The 12,535-nt window shown below is 37.9% G+C and overlaps 1 protein-coding gene and 1 pseudogene across 7 annotated transcripts in view; one reads left to right on the top strand and one right to left on the bottom strand.

The window, feature by feature from the left end:
* UBAP2 (ubiquitin associated protein 2) overlaps positions 1-12,535 on the top strand; it is a 130,874-nt gene that overhangs the window by 13,323 nt on the left and 105,016 nt on the right. The window lies entirely within an intron of this gene.
* Positions 5,795-6,338, bottom strand: LOC129556945 (large ribosomal subunit protein uL23 pseudogene; annotated as a pseudogene).

The following is a 12,535-nucleotide window of genomic DNA, read 5'->3' as shown; positions in this document are numbered from 1 at the left end:
TTGTAAGTTGATGGCAGAGAATGTAAAGGAAGGCATAAATTTAAGGCCTTAAATCCTTAAATGGGTATAGGAAGAAGTGGTTCATTAAAGGAATGGCTTAAAGGTTTTTGAGCTCTGGAACACTTTGAAAATGCTGTTGACTACTTGGAAAATTTCAGAAATCTTCAAGTAAGGTCGTTTTGGATGAACTCCATTACAGGTATAACTATCTACTAGGCAGTTACTTGGAGGCTGAATCTCTGGAGAGACATAGTCTTTGGCTTTTGCTTTGAAGTTGAAGGTAATAATTGATGCCAGTAGGGCATAACATTTCTGTGGGAAGGGAGAATGTGCTTAAGAATTGAACAATATTCTTTCAGAGGTGGGAGAAAGATGTGATGCCGCTGAGGATTTGAGAACAAGAGAGAACTAAGATGGTGTAGTATCTGAGAAACCAAGAGAAAAGGTTACACAATGTGTCACATGCTAGAGATAGGCGAAAGAATGATGAGAACAAGAGAGGTTTGACAATTACTAGGAGTCAGTGATGACTTGGGGGAATAGTATCTTTCCTTTTGTTGGAGTGTTAAGGTGGTGGAAACCAGACTGAACGTCAAGGAGATGTTTGGTGAGGAAATGGAGGCAGTGAGTGTATTCTTTGTGAGAGAAACAGCTTATGTAGTTACTGCTTGCAAGATAGAACATGTAGTTTCTAAGAGGACTGAGAAGGTAATTTTTCTAAGCCATTGTTTTTGAAAATCTGGATGTAGAGAATAGTTGAACAGGTTTTTGTGCACATTCTTGTGAGAACTAAAAGAATATGGAATATTTTCTCAGTGTAGCTGTTGGAGATTTCCTCACTAAGGAATTTTCTATTTGGTTTGAATGAAAACTGAGCCTGGTACATAAGTGACAGGTGTGTTAACATTTACATGGATTGCATGACTCTGTTTTGGTAGGTACATTCTTCAGGTAACTGACATTTTTTAAAAAGTTGCTTTTGGCATGAGTGAAACAGTAATAAACATACCGTTAGAATAAAACAAATATGCTTTAAAGAAAGGGAAAAAAAGTCAAGGAATTCAGGACTGTGTATCCTGAGGTATATGAGGAAAGTTGAAAAACTGTAATGAAAAGCTGTGGGTATGAAGTACTTAAAAATAAGTATTTATATTTTTGGCTTATGATAGAGCTGTTTTCGAATAGCTTAACAATGAATATACTGAACCTTTTAAATCAATTGTGAAATGTTTATGTATTTGTAACAGTTGATGCCAAATGTTTAAATGATTTGTGAAAAGTGAGAGTAACTTGAAATATTTTATCTGTTTTCAGTAAGAATCGAAGATTTGTAATGTAATATTGTAAATCAACTAAAATTCAATTTAAAAACAAAACTGAAGATTTGTAAAGTTTTGTCTGTTGAGCAAGTATCAGTTCAGTTCAGTCCCTCAGTCGTGTCCGACTCTTTGCGACCCCAGGAAGTATAGTAGGGATTTAATCACTTTGAGCAGTAATATGCAGTTTACTGTATGAGAGTGGTTAGCAGAGATGCCGATTTGCCCAAAAACCAACACAATAAATTAGTGTGAGATAATGGGTTAAAGTTCATCCTAAAGGAGATCAGTCCTGGATGTTCATTAGAAGGACTGATGCTGAAGCTGAAACTCCAATACTTTGGCTACCTTATGCGAAGAGTTGACTCCTTGGAAAAGACCCTGAGGCTGGGAGGGATTGGGGGCAGGAGGAGAAGGGGACGACAGAGGATGAGATGGCTGGATGGCATCACTGAGTCGACGGACATGAGTTTGGGTAAACTCCTGGAGTTGGTGATGGACAGGTAGGCCTGGCATGCTGCAATTCATGGGGTCGCAAAGAGTCGGACACGACTGAGCGACTGAACTGAATGGGTTAAAACTTTTTAAGTGATTATGGGTTAAACTGGGTAATATTTTGAGTGCTGTTGAATAGGGATATTTCCTGAAGTTCTTTTCACATCTTGAGGAGTTTGGAGATTTTCCTGTGTTGGGTATTGTTATGGCTTTTTTGTTCTTGAAAATAAGAGGCAAGAATTAAACTGGCATTACAGTTTAAGATAATGTTTTGGCTTAGCATTATCTTTGTAACTGGTTCTGGTCAATATGACTTGACTAAAACAGAGATTTGGCGTATCAAACTTGTATCCGCAAGAATGGTGAGGTAGGTTAGCCTACCCTTTCTCAGTGGGTCTCAGGAAGAGCAAATAACCAAAGGAAGAAGGTGACTTCTTCCTTGCTTATCCTCTTCGCTATAAAGACCTTGGGAATGTGCAACTAGTGAGAAATTCATCTTTCTCCAATGGAGGGTGGTGGCAAAATGGCAGTGAGGGTGTGAAGGCAAAAAATTTACAAAAATACGTCTCAGTCTTCATCACAGACTAAGACTACTGTTGGCATTATGTTTGTTGTGTTCCAGTGGCTCTGAGGCTTCACTGGATTCTCTTGAGAGGGTAGGTGGGGATAAATGCAGCTGAAGAATGTGGTTGGAGAAGAGCCAAGTCAAACTAGTATGTGGATAGGAGAATTTGAGATGGGACCATCCAGCTAGCAATTTATTGTGACTTTTTAATACCCAGGAAATAGGCTTTATTTTTTCTTTTTCTGTGTGTTTTCTTTTTTTTGGTGCCTGATGTAATGTACGTTGACATCAGTGGCTCAGTGTATGCTTACAGGTAGGTAAGGTTGTCTCTGAGGAAACATTTGAGGGCTTCTCACAAGAATGTTTAAGGTGGAAACTGGTTGTCTTGCCTCCTCTCCCCCTCAAGACAGTGAAACAATGCAGATGATTTTAAAACAAACAAGGAAACAGCCTGAAAGATCCTATTGTCCTTGGGTTCTGAAATATTTTTGGAACGTGGCCACACTGTGCTGCCCAGAAGTCATGCAGATGTGTAAATGCTGCCACTTTGAAAAAGAGGCCAAGACAGGAAAGATAATGATACAATGAATTTACTTAGGAAAGCGAGTTCCTGGGCATGCCCTGAATTTAGAATAGATTCAAACTAATTCCTCACATTTACCCATCACATGGTTAGAATAACTGATGTAGAATCAGAAAAAGTTAAATCATGTTTATTGTACTGTATTTGCCAAGGAAGAGAAATACTGCATTTTAGAAGGCAATTATGTCAAAAAGGCTTGGAGCCAAAAACATTTTGGCACCTAAAGAATTTTCTTTCATGTTCTTGTAATATACCCAATTTCTCAACTGACTGGGGTAATCGAGGTGCTATAATTACATTGCCACCTTGCTTTTACATAATTATATGTTAATGTTCTGTGATAAAAGCATGGTATAGTCATTTCTTGTGGATTACAATGATGTAAAACAAATGAGAACAGTGGAAGGCTATTCACTAAACTGTTAACAGTAGTTATTTTGGGGTGGTGGAAGTGTAGGTGGTGGTTTTATTTTTTCCCACTTTTCAGTGTGTTTTTTGGAACTTTGTATGACTGAATGACTATTATGGGTAAAATAAAGTGAAATTATGTTTTTTGTAGTTTTCTCACCTTTCAATTGGAACCAGCAGGATCAATGTTTTCATCTAAGGTTCTTTGAGGGCAGCAATTCTCAAACTTTATTGTGCATCAAGTCTTGTTTAAACATTTGTGATTCATCAGATCTGGGGTGACCTTTGGAATGTGCATTTGTGATAAGTTCTTAGGTAGTGCTGATGCTGCCGGTCTGGATACCACACTTTTGAGAACCACTGCTCCAAGGTAGTTGGTGTGACATCCTGGCTGCACATTAGAAATCTGCAGAGCTTGTTTTTTTTAAAAATTGATATATGATTTATATATCATAAAATTCATAATTTTAAAGTATACAGTTCAGTATTTTTAGTATATTCACAAGGTTGTGTGAGTATCAGTATTTTTAGAACATTTTCATCACCCCCAAAAAGAAGCCCCCCCCCCCCCATTCTCATGGGCAGTTTGCCCATTCTTTCCTGATCCCATGCACTAAGATACTTTCTGTCTCTGTGGATTTGCCTTTTCTGGACATTACATGTAAATGGAGTAATACAGTATACATATCTGGTCTTTTGTGACTGGTTTCTTTCACTTAACGGTTTCAGTGTTCATCCATGTTGTAGTTTATTTTTTTTATTTTTTTTAAGTAATTAATTTATATTTTATTGGAGGCAAATTATTTTACAATATTATATTGGTTAGTTTTACCATATATTGACATGAATTCGCCCCGGGTTTACATAAGTTCCCCCTCCTGAACCCCCCTCCCACCTCCCTCCTCCCTTTATCCTCCCTCTGGGTCATCCCAGCATGCCAGCCCCAAGCATCCTATAACATGCATCGACCCTGAACTAGTGATTCTTTTCACATATGACAACATACGTGTTTCAATGCCATTCTCCCAAATCATCCCACCCTCACCCTCTCCCACAGAGTCCCAAAGACTGTTCTATACATCTGTGTCTCTTTTGCTGTCTCGTATACAGGGTTATCATTTGCATCTTTCTAAATTCCATATACATGCGTTAGTACATGTTGTAGTTTTTATCAGAAATTTGTTCCTTTCAGTACTTGACTAATCACTGTATAGTTACATCACATTTTATTTATCCATTCATCATTGGATTGTTTCTACTTTTTGGCTATTATGACTGATGCTCCTTATGGACATTTCATGTGTGAATTTCTGAGTAAATATTTGTTTTCAGTTCTCCTGAGTATATACCTAGGATTGAAATTGCTTGGTCATATGGTAATTCTTTGTTTAATTTTTTAAGAACTGCTTGGAGAACTTTTAAAAAATAGTATTGGTGTCTGGGTCTTAACTATTTTGAGCCTGATGTAATAGGACCTGGTTTCATTTTTTAGAAATTGCTCAAGTGATTGTACTACACAACTAGGGGTGGTGATGGATGGTGATCCACTCACTATTCCAGAGTTTTAAACTTTATTTATTTGATGATGGGAAATTCCTGATGCTTCTGGAAGTATCACCACTTAAGAGTGGACATTTAGACATGGTTGGAAAGCCACATTAGGTCATGAGTAAGCTGACAAACCTGGGTTGACTTTCTAGCACTTTTGCAGAGTAGAGTTTTTCTGGGCTCCTGCTTTACTTGTTTCACCATTCTGTTGGTTCCTTAGGCCCATTATGCAATCACAGGATCAGAACAGGGCAGGAGATAATGGCATAGTTATCTAGTAATTGTTTTTAAATTTCGAAGTATAGTAGCTTTACAATGTTGTGTTAATTTCCACATAGTGCTTCAGTATCTTTTCAGATTATATTTCATTATAGGTCATTAGAAGATAGTGGGTATATAGTAATTCCTTGTAGCCACAGCCTGTGAGGTAGTTAGAAGGTTTAGAATGGAGGTTGAAGGCAGACTCTAGCTGTGTCACTGTTTATGTGGGTGGGTACTAATTCTGGGAGAGCAAGACCAAAGTATATAACATAGGCAGATGAACAGAATCTGCTATAAGTAGAGCAAGAAAAAAAATGCGAGTGTCTGTTTAGCAAGAATTATTTTGGATTTATGAGAAAGCTGTTAATAGTATATTCTACTGAACTCTTTACTAGTCTTTGTCTATGGTGTAGTAACCCTCTAATGAAAGTAATATCCTGGTATTATTTGGGGAGTGCTTGTTTGAATGCAATGTAAATAAAAAGTACAGTACTATAACTTGTAGATCTTTTAAAATGCTGTATAGTATAGGGACCCCCTCCAACATACCCTCTTTTTTAAAAAAGATTTTTATTTATTTTTTTTTTACATAATGAAAACTTTTATATTTGGAATTAGCCAGCTGGACTCAGTTTAGATGATCCCAGTTTTGTTGGCAACATCCGAAGCATCATAGTCAGGAGCCAGTCGAACATATGCCGCCTTCTCTCCATCAGGCCTGATCAGAGTATTGACCTTAGCCACGTCAGTGTCATAGAGCTTCTTCACAGCCTGTTTAATTTGGTGCTTGTTGGCCTTAACATCCACGATGAACACCAGTGTGTTGTTGTCTTCTATCTTCTTCATGGCTGACTCGGTAGTGAGGGGGAATTTGATGATGGCATAGTGGTCAAGTTTGTTTCTCCTAGGGGCGCTCTTCCAAAGATATTTGGGCTGCCTCCTGAGCCGCAGTGTTTTGGGCCGCCGGAAGGTGGGTGACGTCCGGATCTTCTTTTTCTTGTGGCTGTGGACACCTTGCAACACTGCTTTCTTGGCCTTCAAAGCCTTTGCTTTGGCTTCAGCTTTAGGAGGTGCAGGGGCTTCCTTCTTCGCCTTCAGCGCCATCTTCATGAAAAGGGTCTCCAAGACTTGTTACCACGGGCTTATAGAGCCAACTCTCATCGAAGACTCGCGATACTTTCTACTTAAAGCTGATTGGACAATCTCAAAAGATTTTTATTTTTAAGAATTTTTTTTTTTTCCATGCTGTGAGGTGTGTGGGATTTTAGTTCCCCGACCATGGATGGAAATGCAGAGTCTCAACCACTGGACCATCAGCAAAGTCTGAAACCCTCTCGCCTGCCTTTTTTTTAAAGAGAAAAGACCTGAAAGGGTTAAGACTGCTCATGAATACTGAGGGGTTTTTCAAGGGATAGAAGGGCAAAGCATCATGAGGTGACTGCTGAACTAAGATCTTAGTTAAAAGCCAGGGTTTAGAGCCAAGAAGTTACCAGTGGAGGAGTAGGACAGATGTGTGGAAGCAACTAGGCAATTAAATACTTTTTCTTGACTGATCTTAGATAACTGCAAAGAGAAATATAACTATCCCAAATACTTTTTGATGTCCCGTAATGTCCAGGGGTTCACCAGCACTCATCTTTTCTGTGGGCAGATTATGAGTACAGAATAGCAGATAACATTGTGTGCCACGCTTTGGTGTAGGGGAGTTAACCTTGTCCACCAACTGCTTGAGGCTTGACCCTGCCCTCAGCAGCTGCGGAGAATAAAAAAGTACCAGCTTGGTCAGCTCCTGGCACGCATGGCACAAGCAGTTTAGCTGTGTGGAATTGGGTCTCACACTGGAGATCCTTGGCACTGTAGCTGCTTTACTCTCCCCTGAGTTGGGGTTGTAGACTTCCTCTTGCCGGCTGCTTTGGGCCTTCCAAATTTGTTGAGGTCCTTAGTATAAATCAGTGTTGTTCTCTGCAGGAATGAAAGGATGAATTTCCTCTGCAGAAAAAGGTTGAGAATAATGGGTATTTTCTCGATAGAAAAATCAAGAACACATATTGGAAGTTAAGTAAAAATAATAAAACAGATCCGATTAGCAAAACATTATAATAGAGAGCTAAGGGAGCCCCTCTGGGTATCTGAAAGGCTGGGAAGTTAGGTGAGATTTGGACCCAGAACCAGATCTTTTGCAGCAGAGGTGAGTGATTAAGGTGGCACTAACAGTAGTAACGCTGTCTTCAAGACAAGGAAGCTGACTTGGAATGTGTTGTTTATCTATAATTGATACATATGCTTGCAGCATAGAACAGTGGGGAAGAGCACAGACTGTGGAGCCAGATGGCCTGGGTTTGAATCTTGGCTTTGCCACTTGAATCTTTGTCTTAGTTTCTTGTCTGTAAAATGGGAGTAGTGTCAGTATGCATTTCAGAGTGTTGTTGGGAAGGTAATGACAATTCTGTATGTATAAAGCACTTCAGTGGTGTCAGGCACATGATAGTTTGCATTTGCTGCTATTATTATATAGCTTAATGGTTTCAGGATATTGGGAATGAGTGAATGAGTCTGATACAGATGAAGGACCCCTGACCGACCCAGTCTTGCCAGTCTAAGATAGCTCTGGCACTGCTGGCCTCAGGTCTGAGTGAACAGCATCTCTGAGTATTCATTCTTTTTTTTTTTACCTTAACGCATGGCCTGTGGGATCTTAGTTCCCTGACCAGGAATCAAACCTGCATTTGTGTGTCCCTGTGCCCCCTGCTCCGCCCCCCCGCAGTGGAAGCACAGTCTTAACCGCTGGACTGCCAGAGGAGTTCCTTTGTGAGCATTCTTGATGGAGACTTGCTTCTGTTCTTAGTAGTTGAGCCCTTAGTTGATTACATAATTCATGTTGTGTGGGTGTATTATCTTGTTTGGGGGGAAAAAAGACATTCATTTTGCTGTTTCTGGAATGTAATTTTTTCTTGATGCAGCCAGTAGATGAAATACTCTGTGAACCTCCTGGTTTCAGACATATCTTCCAGTGCTGACACTTTGTGATACTGTCTTCAAGCCCTTGGTGCTTTCACCAACATCTTCACAGTTCTCAGCATGTTATCAGCAAGTGTTCTGTAACTCCTCAGGATGACCAAATGTACCCTTGTTTTTCTTTTAGGGTTTATATGGTTTTTAGATAAATTTTTACCCAACTATTTTTTTAATGTCTTTTTTATGTCTAACTCTAGTTACCATCTTCTTATGGTGAATTTGTGGTATTGCTCCTGTAAACTTTAATAGAAGTACAGGTGGCTGTTAACCATTTTGAGTTCATTCTGAAATTCTGGAACACTTGAAAATGCAGCCGAGATATCTTATCAACAAAAGGTCCTTGGGAAAAAAAAAAAACCCGTTTTCTAAAAATGACCCATTACAGAGAAAATCTTTGTACTTTAATCAAGTTGGTTTATTCTGTTTTACTTTCTTTATATTGCAAGTAATTTTATTTTATTTAATTTTTTTGCAGGTAATTTTAGACCATTCTTGGACTTTAGATAAATCTAGGAGCTTTATGTGGTATTTGCTGATTTTGTTTTTGTTTTACAGATGTAGCAGCATTTCTTATCCCTGTTAAAATCTATCACATCTTTAATTTACTTTGAATGAGGTGAAGTGAATATGGTTTTTAAAATTTGGTTGTATGGATTGAAATAACTTGGTGCTTCCTGCCACTTGAGAACCTGAGATATGTATGTTTGAGTTTCTACTGCATTATTTTTAGAATCTCTTGCTCTTGTCTGTTTCTATTCTAAGAATTCTCTTGGAACCTGTTCCGTGGTAGTAGTTCTTGGGGGTGGAGAGTGATAGAGGGGATGGAACACAAGTGTAAACTGAATTCCTGTGGTCTGGCAACTGGGTGCTTATTGGAGAAGTACTGTCATTTACTACACAGAGCTAGCTCTTTTTCCAGAAAAGGAAACAGAATTTCCCCATGTGAGAGTATGCTGAAGGTGTTGATTTTTACATCTAATTTCCATTCCTTACTCATTTTCACAATTTATTGGTGGTAATTTTTAAGGATGTTGATAGTGATTTTGGTAACTTAGGCTTTTTACCTTGCTTTAAGAATTTACTGACTCCAGAACCTTTATGTAAAATATAAGAAGGTATGTCTGTTGAATCATACATCCTGTTAACTTTGCATTTTCTGAGCTCTGTTTTCAATTCCCAGAGGATTCCATTATATTTAAATATTATTGTTTGGAAATAAAAGGTTATTCATAAACTATTGCTACGAAAGACCTTTGGCATAAATATTGCAAATGTTTATTTCCAAACAACAATATTTAAACATAAAGTAAGCAATGCACTTTTCATGTTTTACAAAGCAGTTATTTTGGTTTAGCTATGTGAAGAAAGCTGATCGCCAAAGAATTGATGCTTTTGAACTGTGGTGCTGGAGAAGACTCTTGAGAGTCTCTTGGACTGCAAGGAGAGCCAACCAGTCCATTCTAAAGGCGATCAGTCCTGGGTGTTCATTGGAAGGACTGATGCTAAAGCAGAAGCTCCAATACACTGGCCACCTCATGCGACGAGTTGACTCACTGGAAAAGACTCTGATGCTGGGAGGGATTGGGGGCAGGAGGAGAAGGGGACGACAAAGAATGAGATAGCTGGATGGCATCACCGACTTGATAGAGGTGGGTTTGAGTGAACTCCGGGAGTTGGAGGGAGGGCCTGACGTGCTGTGATTCATGGGGTTGCAAAGAGTCGGACACGACTGAGCTACTGAACTGAATGAACTGATGGAGCAGAAGCCTAATCACCTATTCATGTTGAATGTGGATTAAGAATTGATGATTGGAATGGAGGTAGAAGATGGTGCTAGTGGTGAAGAACCCTTCTGCCTATGAAGAAGATATAAGAGACTGTGGATTTGATTCCTGGTTAGGGAAGATCCTCTGGAGGAGGGCATGGCAACCCACTCCAGTGTTCTTGCCTGGAGAATCCCCTGGTCAGAGGAGCCAGCGAGCTACAGTCCTTAGGGTCACAAAGAGTCGGACACGACTGAAGCGACTTAGCACACACACATGGAGATAGAAAGTCTTAATGTTTATATATTGAGACAGTGAATTAGTAAATTTTTTATAGTTTGAAACATAAGCTCCTTATGTTTCAATCTGATTGACAACTGAGAATTTGGATATGTTACATCAAAATATTTGGTTGTAATAGCAAGGCTATTAAGACTAGAAGTCTTTTGTAAATCAAAAAACTCAGTCTTAATCTATTCAGTTTAGCCTATTTCTGTACTTGCAGATTTTCATCACCAGATGGCACTGCTGTAAGAAGAAAGTTTCATTTTGTTATTTTTAATGTACCTGGTTTATTTTCATAAAGAGAGGCAACTGAGGGATAGTTAAAGATAAGTGAGAAAAGGATCACATTATTCAATTAAAAAAATAACTTTTGAAATCTGTAGATAAGATTTTTAAAAAAGGTTTTACCCTTGGAATACCCACTCAGCCAGGCAGATTTTGGTTGGATGCTTAACTTTAGATATTTAGCATAGAATTATGGAGTGAAGAATTACAGGGTATTAATGCTGAAAGTGATTTTAGAAATAAGTAATCTCTTTACTTCAGAAATACTAGTATGTTTCACATTTGTATGATGCCTGACAATGTATTTGTATGTATGTTTTCATAGCTGAGAATACTAAACTCAAAGCTTTTAAGATAATCATGACATAGCAACCTTGTTTATATAATACAACCAAAAGAATAGACCCAAACCAACAAAATCTTCAAATTGTTTATCTCAAAAAAGGATGCAAAGATTCATACTGACAGTGAGAGATTCAAATAGAGGAAAAGTTTTAAATCATAATAGACATGTGAGATGTTCTCGTTAATTGGTTATTTGCTATTATAGTGTATGCAAAAGAGTGCAGTAACATGCCTGTAGCCTTAAGCATTCCAGTTGACAGAGGACCTATTAAGAAAATCAATATATGTTAGGACACCTAGTTCAGTACAAAGCTTGTGAAACATTCTTTAGCTAAAATAGTTTTCAGGGACATAATTTTCCTGAAATTTCAGGACATCAGCCTGAAATGGTATCCTGAGTTATGTCTCCCCTCTTTAAATTTAAGAGATACAGGTCCAAAAGATAACTAGAAATGCTTGTTTAGTGTCATTTCATTAACCTGAGATGTGTAAGATTTATAAATAGGGGTACATTGTTTCACATCATGGGAGTGCTTGCTTTGGGGTCTCCATAACTGATTGTTTTAGAAAACAATTCAGTTTATGTATTGTTTTTTTTTTTTGGAATCATTGACTCTTATGATTTGGTCTTAGGTTTTTCTTAATTTTTACAGTCAGGATATACGTGTACATATAGCTGACTCACTTTGTTGTACAGCATAAATGAATACAACATTATAAAGCAATTATACACCAATTAAAAAAAAGATATGAACTTATATCACATGTCATTTCAACACATTTGTCAAATGTCTCTTCTATTGACACCTACAGAGTACTAAAGAGAGCAAAACAAAATGAGTTTCTGGTCTTGTTTATGATTTAAGTCTGGGAAGGCAAGTTAAATATAGAAGAAATAGAGACTTTATAAGCTGAAATATGAATTGCATGTATATACTTTAGAGTTCAGAGGAAAGTCAATAGATAAAAGGCATTAGGAAATAAAATCCTAGAAATGTGTAGGCTGTTTTGGAATATTTTAAATGGACTTTGATAGAAACTTAAGGATGGTTTATCTGCTGTAAACTTCTGGTCAACTCTTGCTGGTTGGATATCCAACTATTGGATAGTTTTCTATTGCTTCTTGTTTTGTAGTATTTCTTTCTTTTTTTCTTGGCTATACGGAGTGGTTTGTGGGATCTTAGTTCCCCTACCAGGAATTGAACCTAGGCCCTCATCTGTGAAAGCTCAGTCCTAACCATGGGACTGCTAGGGCATTTCTCATAGTATTTCTTCCTTCCCTCCTTTCTCTTTAATTGAAATATAGTTGATTTACAATGTTTCTGGTGTAAAGTGATTCAGTTTTACTTATATATATATTCTTAATATTTTTTCCATTATGGTTTATTACAGGATATTGAATATAGTTCCCTGTGCTGTACAGTAAGACCTTGTTGTTTATCCATCTTAGTATTTAATAAAAATCCAAATACTACTTGTCACATGTATGTTGATAAAAAAATTTCCCAGTTTATGGCTTATATTTTCACAGGGCCAGCTGCCTTTTTATGAACAGAAGTTTTTAATTTTAGTTTTTAATCTTTGGGACTTCCCTGGTGGTTCAGTGGTTAAGACTTTACGTTTCCACTGCACAGGGCATGGATTTGATCCCTGGCTGGGGAACTAA

Source organism: Moschus berezovskii, chromosome 7 (genome assembly GCF_049115385.1).
Source record: "Moschus berezovskii isolate FMDL1 chromosome 7, NW_MosBer_1.0, whole genome shotgun sequence".
NCBI classification, from domain to species: domain Eukaryota; kingdom Metazoa; phylum Chordata; class Mammalia; order Artiodactyla; family Moschidae; genus Moschus; species Moschus berezovskii.
Note: the sequence above shows the minus strand (reverse complement) of the source record. Positions and strands in the feature narration are given on the sequence as shown.